Raw genomic sequence first — 15885 nt, forward strand, 5'->3', positions numbered from 1 at the left:
GTCACATTAATGACCGTTGGGGACCCAACGACTAGATGGGTGGGGCCCCATGTGGTCCTATTACATATTTAAATAAAAAAGAAAAAAGGAAAAGAAAAAAGAAGTAAAAGAAAAAAACCTAAAAATAAAATGGTACAGGAAAATTTCCAAAATACCCCCATCGGGTTTTTGGATATACAATAAAGAAAAGATATATGTATATATATATACATATGTATATATATATATACATATGTATATATATACTTATATATATATATATATATATATATATATATATATATATATATATATATATATATATATATATACACGAATGTATATATATTAGTATATGTATATATATACATATTTTAACAAAAGTGTAACAGGCCCTCAATGAACTAGGGCCCAAGTATTTTATACCACCTTGTCTTGTTTTAATGTGCTGCCCATGTTTGAAGCTTTTCATCCCAAACTGCTTTAGTTTGAGATGAATTTGACAGGTACGACTAAAAGCTCCTCAGTTAAAGTGGATAGTCATAATGAAATCATGTCAAGTACTCAGTATGGGAGAGAGAGGAAGTATGCAAGGAGGATAAGGAAGAAAACGAGGAGGAAATCAGGGAGGTCATGGACGGCTTCCACTTCCAACACTCCTCCTTATCAAAGCAGAAGAATTTCCACATGTTATATTTATAAGAAACCGGGTCATCTTAAGACCAACTGTTGGTTTAAAGATGACCCAAGGTACTCTAGAGAGACAAATTCACAAGAAAAAAGTACAAGTAAATCAGGAGAGTCAGGGACAAAACAATAATTACCGGTGGACAAACAACTTTTATCGACCGTCACTGCAGGGCTAAATTTGAAACAAAATGATTAGGAAGTTTGGTATATGTACTCCATACTTTGGTAGAAATAGATTTATTACTGGAGATGGAACTCATCACCCCATCACACATACTGGAAAAGTTTTTATTCCCATGTTCAATTTTAATCTTTACTTGTCAAACATTTTTCTTAATCCCAATATAAAAGAGAATCTTGTTTTCATTTCTAAACTTGTTGATGATACAAATTCTTGTGTCGTTTTTACTCCTGCTTATGTGAAGATTCTTCACATGAAGAGGACATTCGCTGAAGGAGAAAGATGGGAGAATACGTATCTCTTCAAAGAAAATCTATTGGTTCATGTTCCGATCAAGCCTTCTAAAAAATCTAGAAGCTCTTCTTCTCCTTGTTTTGTGAATGAGTCAGAGTCAAATCAGCCAAGAGTTTGGCGTAGTCGCCTAGCACATTGTAATAAGGATTTTGTTGAGAAGCTAATTTCTAGTGGTTTAATTTCTTCATCCAGTTTGAGTCAAGAGTCTTTTTTTTATAAGACAGTTTGAGTAAGTGTCAAATAATAAAATTTGTCCCAATTGTCAAGTCTCAAAAAGTCATGTACTCCATTTGTTTCTACTAATAAAAGAGCTTATAAATTGTTTGAGATTGTTCATTCTGATGTATGGGAACCGACTCGAGTCGATATTATATTACCTTTATTAATAACTATTCTAGGTATACTTTGATATATTTTATGATGCAAAGCATGAAGTTTTTAAAATCTTCATGAAGTTTTTAAAATCTTTAAAAACTTTCATGCTTTGGTTCACAAACAGTTCTCACTGCCCATTCTTAATTTTCACTATGATGGTGGGGCTGAGTACTCTTCAAAAGACTTTATTGAATATCTTAAAGAAAATGGAGTCCATCGAAGAATATCTTGTCCCCGAAAACCTCAACAAAATGGGCTTGTTGAGAAAAAAAATAGGCGCATAGTAGAGAGTGTTCTTGCCATGATACATGAAGGATGTATTCCTTTGTTTCTCTGGACGAAAGCGCTTTATACTGTAACGACCCCAACTCATACCCTTTGAAAATGCAGAATAATTTTTTTTTTCAATCAATGCGGAAACCTTCCTAGAGACCCGGGGTCCTCACAGTTCCAATTTCCATTGGATAGCCCAACACCACAAATGAACTCACAATCATCATCCATAAGTATCAACACTAATGCTTTATTTATGAATAAGAGTAAATTTCAGAGACAAGTTTTATTCGACTGAAAATAAAGCAACAACTGAAATAGTAAGAAGAACTAAAACAAAAGAAAGAGTCATTCTGTCCCCTGCTGAAACCGTCAAGATCCAAATATGAATCTCATTCATCCCCAGTAGTCAGTCCAACCTCACTGCTCACCATTTCCTGTGAAAAACCAATAAAGTAGGGTATCAGAACCGAAATTCCGAGCACAACTACTTTTAAAGAAACCAAGTGAGACAAAGAACATAAATAAGATTTCATATAATGATTTGAGTGAGTGTATATATAACAATTTGCAGAATTTAAGTAACCATACATGCAACTAGTTACATATGCAAAGCAGGAAGAAGCAATAAGGCTTGAGCATATACAAGAACTAAGTAATAAGATCTTTCAACATGCTTTTTAGGAAGTAAATAACATACACCCACCATTCTATCATGATTCGGAGAATAATTCAATTATGCATGATCTAGTGCAAACAGAAAAATGCATGATTCCTTTTGTTATCTTTCATTTAAGTTTTCTTTTTTCCATATGCATGCCCTATTAAATGCATACAACTTTAAGTTCCTCTTTTTAATTATCGTTGCCCGCGGATACACCAAACAGGTACAATCCCCGAGGTCAAGTAGGTTCCCAGGGTAGCTTAGCACACAATTTGTATTTTATTACTGGGTTCCAACTTAGCCCTCGACTGAATCACCTTCGGAACATTAGACCTCCACATCTAATGTCGGGAACACAAGGGACACCCCACGCCCACATGTGCCACTTCCGTGGTACTATAAACAACAACTGTGTCAAAACACACCACTCTCGGGTAAAGTGGCGGACTCTCCCTAAAACTGTGGCCAGGAGAAAGAACCTTAATAGCAGGTTAAGGGGACAAAATTACAGTACACGGAGTTTTTGTATCCTCGCAGTCTCCCCAAGACCGGATCTCTAAGATTCTCATACTCCAGTTGAAATATCCCAAAACGTATATTACACTGTTATTATTCATTATATTTTTATTTAAGTCAATTCTTTAAGTTTGCAACACCATATGCAAAAGTAAAGTGAAAACTCGCATCCTCCCTTGCGGGGACCCTTATGGGATTCCAGCCCGTATAAACTAGAACAGTGTAGTAATGTGTTATACCAACTTGTGTGGTTCAAGTGATGAAATCCAAACATATGTGAAAATGAATCAACCCACGACTCTCCAGGCCGATGATGATCCATTTGGGCCATCGATACATCACATAACCAAACCAAAGTAGTGTTTCATTCATAACACTAGGCCAAAGTGCCAAAAGTATGTGCACTCATGCAAAAAATAAACCCAACCATATGCATGTCATTACTCAATCATATGCATTTTCACTATGTGTGGTACCTACATCATATACGTATATTAACCAATGCACATTTCTTTTGAGTGTGTAAGTGTACACATGCAATATAGATTCTCATCAAGCGTACATGCTCACAAAAATATTAATAACCGATCCATGATCACATTAACGATTGTACAACCAGTAGAGTGATATGCTAAGATAATACTTCACATATTCACTGGGCAGAAGTGTAAGTTTCTGCATATGCTAGAGAAGTTGGTCGGGCTTACCAATCCTGGACCCGCCATCCTCCTAGCTAAATAAAAGATATAGTAAATTCAGTCCAGCCGACTGAGCCTGTCAACCAGCCCAGCCGACTGGATCAGCTGGAGTTGGCTGTCCAGCAAAAACCACCGATTATGATGAAAATGCATAAGCGTATAAAAAGTAGCGCCTTAACCGACTGGCAAGGGCAAGTACAACATTTGATTCTTGTTAAACTGTGGATCATGGCGTAGGCAACTTTTATGTGCAGTGCAGGTGAAAATGAAAAGATGTAAAATACTAAGTTTTAGTTTTCCCTAAGTGTAGATTTCCAATTAACAGTCATCAGCATCACATAAGTAAGAAAGTAAACATTTCGATAAGGTTTCAGTTTACCGTAACATGTATGTTGAGATTAAGAGGTTTTAAGTTTAAGTTTTCTTAAACTAGAGGTTATTTGATATTTAGTTTTTAATGAGGGACTTGAGTGTAATTTTTTACATTGGCCTCTCTCTATTTAACATAGAGATTAGCCCTAATCAAGAGTACAAGTTCTCTCAGCCGATCTCTCTCTCTCTCTTTCTCTCTCTCTCTCTCCTCTCCTCTCCTCTCCTCTGCCTCGGCTCGGGTGCTCCTCATTCAAGTCGCAACATGGTATCAAAGCCGTGAATCTCTGGAGCTTGAAAACGTGACTGTTCTACACCAAATCGTAAACAGGTGTGGGGTTTTTTTCTTCTTCTCTCTAATTACATAGATCTGATCACAGATCTGATGTCTGACTCACGTCATGACACAAATCTGTAATCAGGTCTATAGATTGATTGCAGCTGGGAGTTACGGAAGAGCAGGCGTGCTTTTATGTGTCGTGGAAAGCCTTTTCTCTTCTCAGGCGTGAGTTCTGTGCAATAGTAGCATCCTGTTAATTAGTTTTTTTTGTGTTGTGGAAGTTGCAGTCGTGATTCCCTGCTGTGTGGAATTTTTTTTTGTGGAAGCTGCAGTCGTGATTCCCTGCTATGTGGAATTTTTTTTTTGAAAGCCTTCATCTACTGTCGTGGCAAACTGCTTTTCGTGGATTTTTTTTAGCAGCATGTGTGTCGTGGAATCAACATGTTAAGCTTTTATCTACTGTCGTGGCAAACTACTTTTCGTGTTTTTCTTAGCAGCTTGTGTACCGTGGCAGCAACATGTTATTACAATTTTTTTTTTGTGGCGTGGAAGCAACAAACGTGATTCCCTGCTTTATGGAAAGTGCTAAAATCTGACCATGAACAAGTCGTCATGTTGGACGTTGTTCGGGCTTTCTCAGATCTATATTTCTGAGGTGTTTACCTATTGTATCTGACGTGGGTTGAATAGTCAGGTGCAAGTAGGTCGTGGTATTGGCTGATGCGTGATTGTGGAACATGCTACTTTCTGTGTCAATTGTAGTATGTCGTGATTCTTATTTCAGGTGTGGCAAACTTTGTGTAGTCGTGGAGTTGACTGACATGTGATTATAAAACACGTTGCTCAAGTGAGTGAATCTGATTTTTTTTTGTGACAGCTGAAATAGCATCAAATATTCAGTATGGGTGAAACTTCGAAATGTGATTCCAAAATTGAACATATTGGGGAGTATAAGTGTAACGCCCCGAAATTTTAACCCAAATTTTTGAGGTTTTATATATATATATATATATATATATATATATAGCATAACAACTAATATTTCCAGGGTTAAGCAGTTCAGAACGATACAGGAAGGTAAAAGCAAACCACACCATTTATTTTTATTTCAATAATAATAAAATGCAACATCAGAGTTTTCACATTATGAGTCTCAAAATAAAATTTCCAATCCGAAAGAAAGTAGGACCGCCAGGGAACAAGTAGATCAAATCTTGGTCAGCGCCTCATCCTGCGTCTCTCATAGAACTACTCTGTGCCTGAAAATGATAAAAATTATAGGAATTAGACTACCACGTCTAAGTAGAAAAGACTGTACTCTTAATGTAGGTATGTCATGAATCTAGTATGTGATGTGTAAATTTTTCAGCCTTTTAAGAATCACACAAAGCAGACTATGCATCAGTAGTAACCAACATATATCTAAGCAGCCATGCAGATTATACAACAGTTATAATTAAGCAACTTAAACATTTCATGCCACGACAACAATTAAACAAGTAAGGCATTAGGCAATTAAAACATTTTATGCAACGACAACAATTAAACAAGTAAGGCATTAAGCAATTAAAACATTTTATGCAACGACAACAATTAAACAAGTAAGGCATTAAGCAATTAAAACATTTTATGCAACAACAACAATTAAACAAGGCATTAAGCAATTAAAACATTTTATGCAACACAATAATTAAACAAGGCATTAAGCAATTAAAACATTTTATGCAACACAATAACAATCATGCGTAACATTCGTGTAGTAGTCCCAATACGAATTTGATTATCTCATATCTACACATTGCAGGATGTCATATCATCACAAACTCAGAACATGCTGGAAGAATATAAACCGGTCTCCCTAGTAACTCCACTCAAGGTGATACCTAACATGTTCTAACTGATGTTTATTTTGTCTTATCCCGTGGGTACACACGGGCCGAGGCAACCATCACAGAAGAGAACGTTCGGGGGTATATTATTCAAGGTTGTTTTATTAACCCGAACATTCTAACTATGATTGAAATCCCAAGGGAGCGGCCAGTGACCGAGAGAAACTCCCAAAGGCCAAAACCAAAAACAGGATGCATCCCTAACTTCTGCAGAAGAACAAAGAGCTACCACCTAGGACATATTGGTAGTCCGGGTCCCCCAACTCTGAGGACTGGGGACCAACGAGTCACTTTAGCTCGAAACAGTAAACATGTCCCCGGAGCTTTGTACCACCTACCCTCTCCAAGGTAAGCCCGAAACTGAGTGGGTTAATCTTTTCTTTTAATTTATTTCCCGAAGTACAGGGCATTTTCCCAACTTCCTTCTACTACCACAACAGTAGAATTCCCAACCTTAGTCATTTTGCCAAGGTGTGTAGAACAGTCTCAATTCTTTGTCATATTACTTGCATAACCCTCCCAAAGTGCTCTGGTGCCTTTAAACCGGTCAAGCACGAATGCCCCGATGCCTTTGAACCAGTCGGGCAACAATATTATATTCAAGTTTCTTATCAGTGTTATGCTCATTATTCTAATTTCTACGGTACCTCCAAACTGTAAAGTGCCTAGACCCTGGTACCTTTAAACCAGTCGGTCGCACAACCTTTATGATTAAGTTTTCATTATTTTTGTTGCCCAAACACACAGGCTAATAGCCCAAATACCCGTATCAGGTAATCCAATTTGTCTTGCCCATTAGACAAGGCACATGTCTAAGAATCGCAACGTGCACCAGGTTATGTGTTGAGTGTGTTGAGTCAACCTCTAATATATATAACAACTTCTATGTATGCTCAGCATAGTTTATTGTCATGTCGGGTCTCAATCTTGAAATGAAAATTTCCCACAAACATGGTAACTACAAGTATCTTCAACAACTAACATGAGTTATCATAAGCATGCCATATCTCACAGCATAAGACAGAGACAAAATTAGGCTAACAGGAATTTATCTAGACAAGTTAGGTTTTACATAATGAAATTGTTTCTATCGGCCAACATAAACATGCTATGTTTTACAGGATGAACAATTAGCATCTGTCACCACAAATTATGTTGTGTTCAGCATAGGTTTACAGAATAAAACAATCAACATCGGCTGATCATAAACTGTGTTAAGTTCAGGATAGCTTTACAGAATAAAGTAATCAACATTGGCCAATCATAATTATGATAGTTCAGCATAGATTTACATAATAAAACAATCAACCTCGACTGATCATAAACTGTGCTAAGTTCAGCATAGCTTTACAGAATAAAGTAATCAACACCGGCCAATCAGAATTATGATAGTTCAGCATAGATTTACAGAATAAAACAATCAACATCGGCTAATCATATACTGTGCTAAGTTCAACATAACTTTACAACATGAAATAATCAACATTGGATGATGTAATTTAGCATAATCCTGTTATAGATTGAAACGCATGCAATCAGCCAACGTAGCTTAACCCAAGAGTGATATATTTTTCAGAATAAGAAAAATATGATTTGTCAATCAAAATTTACATAAGCATAATTTGTATTACAGAATTAAGTATACAGAAAAATCAGCATTCGTCATCACAAGTCTGGAAGAAAACCCTTTTTATAATAATCTGAAACACCCCCCCCCCCCAAATCTCAGATTTGGGGTTCTCGGTTTGGGGTTGACAGACAACCCTAAATCGGAAGTTTTCCTTTCCCCAATAATTTTTTTTTTGATATTAGGGTGTTCCGACCACCCTCACCTCATGCTCGACCCATAGCATACCCGAAAAAGGAACAACCACCTACCATTATCCGGCGAGGGTGTTGCGGCATCCACTAGAGGGGTCGGTCGGCCTGGACAGCACTACCACCGGAGGGGTCGGCTTCTCCCTGCAAGGTTTCGAGCTGCAGGCCCGAGATCGGAGGGTGATTCGAGGGTTAGAGAGGTAGAAGAGAGAGAGAGAGAGAATGGGATATCGAGAGAGAGGTTCGGGGGTCCCCTTTTGTAGGAGGGTGGCCACCCAAAAAGGAAGGAAGCTCCTCCTCCCGGTGGCTGCGATCTCCCCCAACTCCCATACTCTTTGCGTGTTAGGGTTCCATTGAACCCTAACAGGTGATTTATCGGGGGAGGGGTTTTCCCCCCCTTTGTATTTCTTTTTATCGGGCAACCCATATCGGGTTGCCCCCCCCCCCCCCTTTTAACCATTTTCCTGTTTCCCTTTTTACAGGGTGTGGGTCGGGTCCGGGTCCGACCCGCGACCCGCACTCGGGATCCAACCACGTGTTGGATCCGGGTCTTAAAAAAATTGTGGATTCATAATTGGATCCAAAACCCCACTTATATATTTATTTTATTTATTTTCTTATTTACGTATTTTAATATTTAAATAGGTTTATCTTGTATAATAGGTGTCACATAGATATGGGTTCTGGATCCGAAACTTGGATCCGTGCCCAGATCCGCCCATTTTACACCTAAAATACTAAAATTTTTAAATGTAAAAATTGCGGTTATTACAATAAGGCTTTTGCAAATCCCTTCTCGTATGATTCCTCTGTAAGGTTGAATGAAACCAACTATGTCAGGTGGTCCAGAAGTTTTATGATGTCGGTATCTGAACATCGTAGAAAGCATATTTTGTTGGAAGACGAACCCAATGAAAAGGTGGGAAAATACGTTACTTGGGACGAAGATAATGACATCGTTATGTCATGAATCATGAATAGTGTCGAAACTCATATTGCAGATGGTTTAATTTACTATAATACAGCCAAACAGATGTGGGACAATCTTCGAGATACGTACTCGCAAGAGACTAATGTGAGTCGTATCCTGCAAGTTGAACATGAGATATATAATTTGCAACAGGGAGATCAGACCTTGGCCCAGTACTATGCCTCCGTCAAAGCTGCGTTTGAAAGACTCAATGCTCACAGGCCTCTTTGTTGTTCGAAGCAAAAGGATCATCAAGAACAGACTATGGTTGCTCGGTTTCTTACAGGTTTATCTTTAGAATTCTCTGTTGCAAAAGTCCAAATGTTGACTGGATCAGATGTACCTACTCTTGCTGATGCATACAATCGTCTGAGTAGACTTGCCATCTCTCTTCCATAATCTCATCCTGTGTCCCAATCATCTGCTCTAACTGTCTCATCTGGTTATGGGCATGGAAATATTCAGAATATCAGAGGACGCGGTCGTGGGAGAGGTATAGGAGGCAGAGAAAAACTTCAATGTACATTCTGTGAAAAATCTGGACATTTAGAAGATCGTTGCTGGGATAAGCATGGTCAGCCAACCTCTTCTTCATCAAAGTCATATGGTCCAAAAGCAAATGTTACTACACTAGAGGCAACAAATGCACATGATAATCTCTCTGCAAGTGACAGTATCACCCTCAGTCGAACAGAATATGATGAGCTGATAGCTCTTTGCCCTTCGAGTTCCACCTCTCATGTAGCCGGTGTTGCCTACTCAACAGGGAATCATCTTCCTCTGAATGATAGTAAGTGGATTATTGATTCTGGCGCATCCAGACATTTGTGTGGAAATTCACTTGTTTTTTCTGATCTAAAGGATATTATTGTTCATATAGGAGTCTCATTAGCCGATGGGAGTTCCTCACCAGTTGTTGGTCAGGGAAATATTTCTATATCCTCCACCTTACAGTTGAAAAATGTTCTTCATGCTCCCAACTTTCCTCAAAGTTTACTCTGTGTTAGTTGCCTTACAAAAGAATTAAACTGTAGAGTGATATTTGATCCGATGGGTTTATTAAAATGTATCTCCAAAACCTTGTTGTAAGTATAAATATATATACTTATATACATAGAGATACATATACATATAATATATATATATATGTATCTCTACATATATAAATATATATATTTATACATATTTTATTTTCTTACTCGAAAAGGGTATTCTTGTAAATCCTATCTTGCGCATATTCCAATTGGGAATATGTTGTAATTTATTTTTGTATTTTTTATTCCTTTTATTTTTTATTTTTTGTTTTTTATTGTTTTTCATAAAAGTGCATTGGGGGTCCCCCAATAGAGTCGTTGGGGGCTCCCCAACGACTCCTTTGGGAGCCCCCCCTTTGCACCTCTTTGCTTTTGTATAAATAGGGGTGTTCCCCCTTGTAATTCCCTAAGCTTTAGAGTCTCAAGCATTTGCTCCTTTTTTATGGAATACATGCATTATTGCATGTTTATTACTTTTACGCTTTTTGCGTATTTTGTTCAAGTGTTGTGAGAGTGTCTTCGTGCACTTCTTTTATAAAGTATTTATGCTTGTATGCGTATTGTCTCTTCATAGACAATTTTACATGGTATCAGAGCTTGGTTGGTGATAGAGGATTGTGGGACTCTCCTCTTTTCAAGTGCCTCGAAAAGCGTGCCTTCGGATCTTTGGAGGTTGGAGTGGTGGATCTTGCTTCTCAAATATTTTAGAAGAATCTTGCGCAAGTTAGCATTTGAAATATCGTGTTGGTACGTCATTTCTTCCTTTCTCTTTACTTCATAATGGGCGAAAAAGAGTCTCATTTTATTCTTGGCTTCAAATTAAATGGGTCCAACTATCATATTTGGGCCGGAAACATGGAGGCTCACATAAAAGGGAAGGGGCTATGGGGTTATGTGCAAGGCACAATTCCGGAACCAGAACCCAAAATAACTGTGGTAAACGGAAGTGAAATCAAGATTCTTGAAGGAGAAGAAAGGGTTGAAGCTCTTGAAGAGTATTCTAAGAAGCACGATGAATGGGAAATGAAGAATTTCAAGATTCTTTTTTGGTTCTTTTCATCCGTTGAAACTAATTTTAATGCCAACATTATTAAGTTAAAAAAGGCATCGAAAGCTTGGCATTATCTTGAGAAAATGTATACATCGAGGGGCCTATCTCATAAGTATTATCTTTAAAAGAAGGCTCTCTCTCTTACTCAAGGTGAAATGACTAATAGGGAATATTTTGCCGATATTTCCTCCATTTGGGATGAACTTGCCATGCTTGAACCAAAATGGAGTGGAGAGGCAATTGAACTCCGTCACAAGCAGCTTGAATAAGATCGGTTCTTCAATTTTTTGAATGAGCTAAGGCCCGAATTTGAGAAAATAAGGTATTCTCTTCTATCCTCATTTACTCCTCCCTCTCTTGAAGATGTACTTACCAAATTAAGTGGTGAGGAGACTCGTATGAGTTTATGTAAACAAGGATCAAGTGTTCTTGCAGTACCTTGTAATCATGAAGAAAGCAATGAGGTCAATGCCGTATCAAGACCCAGGAACAATGTTAAAACCTATCGTCCCCCTCATTTTAAACCACAAAATCAAGGTGAAAATGGTGGGCAAAGAGGAAAAATGGACTATAGCAAAATTATTTATCATTTTTGTAAAGAACCCGGACATATCAAACTCATATGTCCCAAATGGAAAAAGCTTCTCACAATGGCTACCACCGGTGCACCACAAAAGGAGGAGGCATCATCAAGTGGGTCACTCTCTTTGAATCAAATAGTGGAAGCCCTTCAACCTCTCCTCAAGGGAGCTACCTCCGGTGCCGCTGTGTTTACTTCATCTTTTCCAGGTAAAGTCTCTTGGCTTTTGGACTCCGATGCATCTTTTCATATGTCCCCAAACATGTCTTCACTTTTCGATTACTCAAAAAATGTTTCTCCCTCTTTTGTTTCCAATGCGGATGAAACCTCTCTTGAAATTAAAGGAATAGGTAATTTTGAAACTCAAGATTTTTTTATTCCAAAAATTAGATTTATACATAAACTAAACTTAAACCTTCTCTCTGTTTCTCAACTCTCGGACCATGGTTGCGATATTAAATTCTCTTGTGATAAATGTTTAATACAGGATCGCTGGTCTGAGAAATTGATTGGGGAAGGCCTTAGAAAAGAAGACTTATACTATATGGAATCTCTTTAAGTTCCAAAATCTTTTTATAATGTAGCCCAAAACAAAGATATAAATGTATGGCACAAGAGACTTGGTCATCCTAATATCACCAAGTTGTCTTATTTACATTTTGCAAAAGACCTATGTAAAAGTTATTTTTCTTGTAATGATTGTATTCTCGGAAAAATGCAAAGTTTACCTTCTGAGCAAAGAACAATGTTCTCTTCTAAAACTTTCGAAATTGTTCATTCGGATGTTTGGGGACCCGCACCTGTTGCTTCAAAAGGAGGCTTTTCTTATTATATCATTTTTGTGGATGATTTTTCCAGATATTCGTGGATCTATTTTCTTAAGTTCAAACATAAAGTTTTTTCGTGTTTTAAAACCTTCCATTCAATGATCAAGAATCAATTCAACAGTAATATAAAGATATTTAGAAGTGATTCTGGAGGGGAATATCTCTCCAATCAATTTAAAGTATATCTTGAGGATCATGGAATTGTCCACCAAAGATCTTGTCCTAAAACTCCTCAACAGAATGGGTTGGTCGAAAGAAAACATAGGCACATCATTGAAACCACTAGGACCCTTCTTATTTTCCAAAACATTCCTAAAAACTTTTGGGCAGAAGCAGTTCTTGCTTCTGTTTATCTGATAAATCGCTTACCATCTAGAATATTAGGAAAGATATCCCCTTTTGAGATTTTATATAAGCTTGAACCTGATTATAGTAGGTTACGAGTTTTTGGGTGTAAGTGTTTTATACTTACGGATAAGAATGACAAAATCTCAACCAAGGCTATCCCTTGCACCTTTCTTGGATATTCCGAAACTCAAAAAGGGTTTCGTTGTTATGACCTTCGAGATGATAAGTTATATGTCTCTAGAAATGTAACTTTTTTGGAAAATGAAAGTGGCTTTGAAAAAAATGTTTCTCAACAAGAAAATTTTGATTATTCCTTCCTATTTGACTTATTGTCTAGTAATGATGATATATCGAGTGATGATGATGTATCATCAAATCATGATGAGGAAAATGATGGTGACGTTGGTGAACATAACTAAGCCAATGAACAAGAAAGTAGAATTTCAAGTGATCCAATAACCTACTCGTAGAAATCAAGACACCTTTAGAAGTGCTATGGACCAATATAGTGAGTTTGTTCCTACCCTCGATCACCGAAGATCTGAAAGGAATAGGAGACCTCCAACTCGTTTTGATTCTTTCTCATCCCGATATAGGGCTTGTCTTAGTGCCATTCACTCTTATTTTGAGCCAAGGAATTTTGAAGAAGCTAAAAAATGTATAGAACGGCAAGAAGCTATGCAAAATGAACTTAATGCTCTTAAAAAGGCTGAAACTTGGGATTTCCAAACTCTAACCATAGGAAAGAAAACTATAGGTTGTCGATAGGTTTTTAAGGTTAAAACTAAGAGCGACGGATCTCTGAAAAGGTATAAAGCTCACTTAGTTGCAAAAGGGTATGAGCAAGAGTATGAAATTGATTATGAAGAAATTTTTGTTCTTGTAGCCCGAATGGTTAAAGTTAGATGTCATATTACTATTGCATCTATTAAAAATTGGAACATTTTTCAAATGGATGTGAAAAATGCTTTTTTAAATGGTGATCTTAACGAAGAAGTGTATATGGATGCTCCACCAGGCATGAAGATTCCTAAAGATAAAGTTTTTTGTCTTCGAAAGGCCCTCTATAGTTTGAAACAGGCCCCCAAAGCCTGGTATGGCAGGTTTACCAGTGTAATGCTGGAAAATGGTTTCTCCTCATATTATACTGACACTGCTCTATTTACTAGAAAATCTAATGCAGGGATTGTGATATTATTACTCTATGTTGATGACATGTTAATTACAGGTGATTATGTTCAAGGAGTCAAGGGTATTAAGTCCGTCTTGACTTCAAAATTTGAGATGTCAGACTTGGGTTTTCTGACATATTTTCTTGGAATTGAGGTTGTTTATTCGCAACGTGGTTATTTTCTATCCCAGTCTAAACTTGCTTGTGAGATTATTGACAGATCAAGAATTTTTGATGACAAAGTATGCGAAACTCCTGAAGTTGTGGGAGCAAAAATGAAGATTGACGACAGTGTTCCTCTAACCGATCCTACTCCTCTTACAGGCAGTTGGTAGGTTCTTTAATGTACCTTAGCATTACTCGACCTGATTTGTCACATGCTATACACATCGCCAGTCAGTTTCAACACGCTCCTACAACCGTTCATATGAGTGTTGTCCTTCGCATCATCAGATATTTGAAGAGAACAATGAATAAGGGAGTATTTCTATCTTCTTCTTCTTAATTAAAATTACTTGCTTATACTGACTCAGATTGGAGAGGTGACCCTAGTAACCGTCACTCCACCACTGGCTTTTGTGTTTTCTTAGGTGAGTCTTTGATCTCATGGCGATGCAAAAAGCAGCAGAAAGTCTCTCTGTCATCCACTGAAGCCGAATATAAAGCCATGGCATCTACCACCATGAAAATCGTATGGATTTGACGCCTTTTGGAAGATATGGGAGTGTTTATCAGAGAACCAACAAAGCTATGCTGTGACAATAAAAGTGCAATTTATATTGCCAAGAATCACACATTTCACGAGCGAACAAAGCATATAGAAATGGACTGCCATTATGTCAGAGAAGAATATTTAAAGAAGGTCATTGATCTACCATACGTGACATCCGAGTATCAACTTGCAAACTTCTTCACAAAGGCACTATGTTCGCCCAGATTTTATTTCCTTCTTGACAAACTTGAAGTTATCGCACTGTAAGTTTGAGGGGGGGTGTTAAAATGTATCTCCAAAACCTTGTTGTAAGTATAATATATATACTTATATACATAGAAATACATATACATATAATATATTATATGTATATGTATCTCTACATATATAAATATATATATTTATACATATTTTATTTTCTTACCCGAAAAGGGTATTCCTGTAAATCCTATCTTGCACATATTCCAATTGGGAATATGTTGTAATTTATTTTTTGTATTTTGTATTCCTTTTATTTTTTATTTTTTTTGTTTTTCATAAAAGTGCATTGGGGGTCCCCCAATAGAGTCGTTGGGCCCCCCCCAACGGTCACAAATATGACAGTTGGGGGATCCCCAACGACTCCTTTGGGAGCCCCCCTTTGCACCTCTTTGCTTTTGTATAAATAGGGGTGTTCCCCTTTGTAATTCCCTAAGCTTGAGAGTCTCAAGCATTTGCTCCTTTTTTATGAAATACATGTATTATTGTATGTTTATTACTTTTACGCTTTTTGCGTATTTTGTTCAAGTGTTGTGAGAGTGTCTTCGTGCACTTATTTTATAAAGTATTTATGCTTGTATGCGTATTGTCTCTTCATAGACAATTTTACAGGGTTGTCATTTTCAGGATTTGCTGACGGGGAAGAAGATTGGTGGAGGCTACAAAGAAAATGGAGTCTACTACCTACATCATCCAGTGGGTAAGGTTTATGCTGCAGTGGAACACTCATCCAGTCCTTTTCAGCGGCATCGTCGTCTTGGTCATCCTTCATTGTCAAAGCTTCGTTATGTCTTTCTTCAAATTCCTTCTACTATATCATTTCAGTGTGAAGCATGTCAGTTGGGCAAGCATCATCGAAGTTCGTTCCCTCTGAGTCTGATTCAGTCTAGTCATAAAGTTTTTGAACT

Source organism: Nuphar pumila, chromosome 17 (assembly GCF_984573655.1).
Source record: "Nuphar pumila chromosome 17, dmNupPumi1.hap1.1, whole genome shotgun sequence".
NCBI classification, from domain to species: domain Eukaryota; kingdom Viridiplantae; phylum Streptophyta; class Magnoliopsida; order Nymphaeales; family Nymphaeaceae; genus Nuphar; species Nuphar pumila.